Source organism: Papio anubis, chromosome 7 (assembly GCF_008728515.1).
Source record: "Papio anubis isolate 15944 chromosome 7, Panubis1.0, whole genome shotgun sequence".
In the NCBI taxonomy this organism is placed as follows: Eukaryota; Metazoa; Chordata; class Mammalia; order Primates; family Cercopithecidae; genus Papio; species Papio anubis.
In genome coordinates, this window is record NC_044982.1 from 126,788,112 (window position 1) to 126,793,499 (window position 5,388).

A 5,388-nucleotide genomic window follows, 5' to 3' on the forward strand; every position below is an offset into this window, starting at 1 on the left:
GCTGTTTTTGTTACCGTAGCCTTGTAGTATAGTTTGAAGTCAGGTAGTGTGATGCCTCCAGCCTTGTTCTTTTTGCTTAGGATTATCTTGGCTATGCAGTCTCTTTTTTGGTTCCATATGCATTTAAAGTAGTTTTTTTTCCCAATTCTGTGAAGAAAGTCAATGGTAGCTTGATGGGGATGGCATTGAATCTATAAATTACTTTGGGCAGTATGGCCATTTTCACGATACTGATTCTTCCTATCCATGAGCATGAAATGTTTTTGCATTTGTTTGTGTCCTCTCTTATTTCCTTGAGCGGTGGTTTTTAGTTCTCCTTGAAGAGGTCTTTCACATCCCTTGTAAGTTGTATTCTTAGGTATTTTATTCTCTTTGTAGCAATTGTGAATGGGAGTTCGCTAATGATTTGGCTCTCTGTCTGTTATTGATGTATAGGAATACTTGCGATTTTTGCACATTGATTTTGTATCCTGAGACTTTGCTGAATTCGCTTATCAGCTTAAGGAGATTTTAGACTGAGATGATGGGGTTTTCTAAATATACAATCATATCATCTGCAAACAGAGACAATTTGATTTCCTCTTTTCCTAATTGAATACCCTTTGTTTCTCTTGCCTGATTGCCCTGGACAGAACTTCCAACACTATGTTGAATAGGAGTACTGAGAGAGGGCATCCTTGTCTTGTGCTGGTTTTTAAAGGGAACGCTTCTAGTTTTTGCCTATTCAGTACGATATTGGCTGTGCATTTGTCATAAATAGCTCTTATTATTTTGAGATACATTTCATCAATACCTAGTTTATTGAGAGTTTTTAGCATGAAGCACTGTTGAATTTTGTCGAAGGCCTTTTCTGCATGTATTGAGATAATCATGTGGTTTTTGCCATTGGTTCTGTTTATCAACTAACGGGCAAAATAAACAGCTAGCATCATAATGACAGGATCAGATTCACATATAACAATATTAACCTTAAATGTAAATGGGCTAAATGCCCCAGTTAAAATACATAGACTGGCAAGTTGGATAGAGTCAAGACCCATTGGTTCGCTGTATTCAGGAGACCCATCTCATGTGCAAAGACACACGTAGGCTCAAAATAAAGGGATGGAGGAATATTTACCAAGCAAATGGAAAGCAAAAAAAAGCAGGGGTTGCAATCCTAGTCTCTGATAAAATAGACTTTAAACCAACAAAGATCAAAAGAGACAAAGAAGGCATTACATAATGGTAAAGGGCTCAATGCAACAAGAAGAGCTAACTATCCTAAATATATATGCACCCAATACAGGAGCACCCAGATTCATAAAGCAAGTTCTTAGAGACCTACAAAGAGACTTTGACTCCCACACAATACTAGTGGGAGACTTTAACACCCCACTGTCAATATTAGACAGATCAGTGAGACGGAAAGTTGACAAGGATATCCAGGACTTAAACTCAGCTCTGCACCAAGTGAAACTAATAGACATCTACAGAACTCACTATGCCAAATCAATAGAATATACATTCTTCACAGCACACCGTCACACTTATTCTAAAATTGACCACATAATTGGAAGTAAAATACTCCTCAGCAAATGCAAAAGAACGGAAATTGTAACAAAACAGTCTCTCAGACCACAGTGCAATGAAATTAGAACTCAGGATTTAGAAACTCACCCAAAACTGCACAACTACATGGAAACTGAACAACCTGTCCTGAATGACTACTGGGTAAATAACAAAATGAAGGCACAAATAATGAAACCAATGAGAACAAAAACACAACATACCAGAATCTCTGGGACACATTTAAAGCAGTATGTAGAGGGAAATTTGTAGCACTAAATGCTCACAAGAGAAAGCAGGAATCATCCAAAATCGACACCCCCAACATCACAGTTAAAAGACATGGAGAAGAGGCCGGGCGCGGTGGCTCAAGCCTGTAATCCCAGCACTTTGGGAGGCCGAGACGGGCGGATCACGAGGTCAGGAGATCGAGACCATCCTGGCTAACACAGTGAAACCCCGTCTCTACTAAAAATACAAAAAAAAAACTAGCCGGGCGTGGTGGCGGCGCCTGTAGTCCCAGCTACTCGGGAGGCTGAGGCAGGAGAATGGCGGGAACCCGGGAGGCGGAGCTTGCAGTGAGCCGAGATCGCGCCACTGCACTCCAGCCTGGGCGACAGAGCGAGACTCCGCCTCAAAAAAAAAAAAAAAAAAAAAAAAAAAAGACATGGAGAAGCAAGAGCAAACAAATTCAAAAGCTGGCAGAAGACAAGAAATAAATAACTAAGATCAGAGCAGAACTGAAGGAGACAGAGTCATGAAAAACTCTTCAAAAAAATCAGTGAATCTGAGAGCGTTTTTTTTTTTTTTTTTGGGAGGTACCTTGAAGGGAATATGAAATCTTGGCCAGGAAACTGGAGGATTTGTGACTGCAGGTGGTGTTTTCATTATTTTTTCCTGCTCCAGGTAGAACTTCAGGGAGGGGATGATCTGGGAGGTAAATGGCTGAAATCCACTGGATTTGTGTTTGTGGCCTATAGCTCCTAATACCAGAAAGAAGGGCCTTTTCTGGGGTTAGAGTATTTCTTAAGAGGCCTGGGAAGAATGTGATTGCCTTGCGCTAACTGGCCTTATGAAGAGGACCTTAAACTGAATTGCCAAGTTATTAATCTCAGGATTCACAGACTTTGGAGGATATCAGGTATGACTCAGAAAGATTTATAGGAAGGAGCCGGAACCATATATATTTATGGCCTCTGATGTCCACAGTGACAACTTGAGAGTAATAAATAATAAGCAAAATGGAACTTGAGATAAAGCATAACACAAAGATGGGAGTGGGGGCAGGAGGGAATGGGATCTGGTCGGCCACTGGGTAAATCCAACTTGCTATGCTTTTAAGGAAGTTGTTTTCTGGTGTTTCAGGCAACATGTGAATTACTGAATTGAATTCTGTGGTAGTACTTTAAGAAGGCTCTATTTGATAAATTTAGGTTCATTTAGAGAATAATAGCCAGGATTGGGAAGAGATTCTATTCTGTGTGCCAGGATAGCTGGTTAAATTATTGTGGATTCAGAGAGGAAGACATGGGGGTTCACCATAGCTTGTCTTCAACTACTTGAAGGACTACATATGTGGAAGCACTAGTTTTTATTTGTTTTTGGTGAACACAGGGCATAAAACCAGAACTAATAAGTCAAATTACAAAGAGGTGATTTTCAACTCAATATAAGGAAGTAATTTGTAACTATTTAGAGCCATCTGGTGATGTAATATTTAAAAAATAGAATGTTCCTCATCCTTAATAACTTAGAAGGCTGAGATGCTAAATGAGAAATCATTTAACTTCATGAGATCCTTGTACAGCCTAAGAGTCTGTTTCTGAGTTAACATGTACTAGGGTAACTCAAACTTCATTTTAACAGTCACCTTCAATCTTTTTTTTTTTTGAGACAAAGTTTTGCTCTTGTTGCCCAGGCTGGAGTGCAGTGGCGCAATCTCAGCCCACTGCAACCTCTGCCTCCTGGGTTCAAGCGATTCTCCTGCCTCAACCTCCAGAGAAACTTGGATTACACCCTCAACCTTTTTTTCTTCCTCCTTGAATAACTCTTTTTACTTCTGTAAAATCTGGATTTCTGAGTTCCGGGGTACAGAGTTTATGGAATAGCATACGGAACGATTGCCATTCCAGAGTTATGGAAGAGCATCTGGAACCACTGGTTACAAACCATTGTTGTTATTGATAGGTAGAGGTTTAATGATCCATATATATATATACACACACATATGTATATTTATATATACACACACACACATATATATATTTTACCATAAAAAACAATGTTTTTCAAATGTAAATTGTGATAGAGGGTGTAGAAAATGTTACGATTACAGAGGGGTCCCCACATGCCTGTGATCATAATTGATACTTCTAGGAATAATCTTAGGAAATCTCATGGACCTGTGAAACTGACTGTCTAATTCCTTCTAGAGGTAATAGTTGCAGTTTAGTAGACTCAAATGGTAATTGTCATGCAGTTTTACTGAAGTTTGTGTTGCTTCTTTTTTGTGATTGGAAATCTTACAGAAGGAGGGGAAAAGATCACAATTTGTTAGGTTAGTTATGAAATTTTCTGTAGACCCTCAAATTATGAGTAATTTAACGAGAATTTTCAAACACTCAAATTCTATTATGTGACGTAATACACATTATGGTGATTAAAATCTAAATATATCCAGTCCTTACTTTGATCATTTCTATGGTTTGGATAGTAATAGTTGCATTTAGGGTAAAAATATGAGTGATGACGTAAGACTTCAGAACTTTTTTCAGAAGTTCTTTGTTCCTACAGTTATTTTTAGTTATATTTGCTTTACATGCTTATATATGTGTTTTGGGGGCTAACATCCTTTTAAGAATCATTTCTGTATAGTCAGAATACATATTAACTGTGGTGTTGATACCACAGAACAGTTATCTGGGCATGATGTTCATCTGCAAAGCTCAGAGAAACAAAAAATATTATTTTTATTAAAAAACCCTTAGTATTACATATGGATGTGCTAAGCTCATTTTGAGTTCTGCCACATGGTAAAGCAATACTGTTTTTTATTTGTATTTATGTGTTTATTGAGACAGGGTCTTGCTCTGTTGCCCAGGCTGGAGTGCAGCATGATGCAATCATGGCTCACTGCAATCTCTGCCTCCCAAACTCCAGCCATCCTCCCACCTCAGCCTCCTAAGTAGCTGGAACTGCAGGTGCATGCCACCACACCTGGCTAATTTTTGTATTTTTGGTAGAGACAGGGTTTCTCCATGTTGCTCAGGGTGGTCTCGAACTCCTGGGCTGAAGCAATCCATGCACCTGGTCCTTGCAAAATATTAGGATTACATATGTGAGCCACTGTGCCTAGTCCGATATTTTTAAACATTTTAATTTATCATTTACTTTTGCTTTTTTGTTTAAAATCTTAAATTTTTTTCAATATTGTTTTTTGTTTACTTACCTGACACCTGCAGCCTAATTTTTGCCATATCTCCCAAAATGTTCTGTGAGTGCAAATATAGGGGTGTGTTAATAGATGTTTGCTTTGTGGGGATTGCAAGGTTTTGGGGAAGCCAGGTTCAAAATATCTTTTACTAAAGGACCTCTTGGAGCCTTAATGCTATTTTCTATTTTTTCCAAATTTGTTTAATAATCTACCGGACAGCATCTCAGAGGATGGTGTCCTTTCGCTTACTTACTCTCTGGGAAATGCTTTGTTGGAAATCTGGAGTTCTGAGTGACTCCCATGTGTTTTCTGCCACAGAGGGAGAAAGGCTGATGTGATCCCTTAGTGGGCAGATGTTAGAGCTCTCTTTTGACAGATTTTTACAAAGTTGATCACAAATATACTTT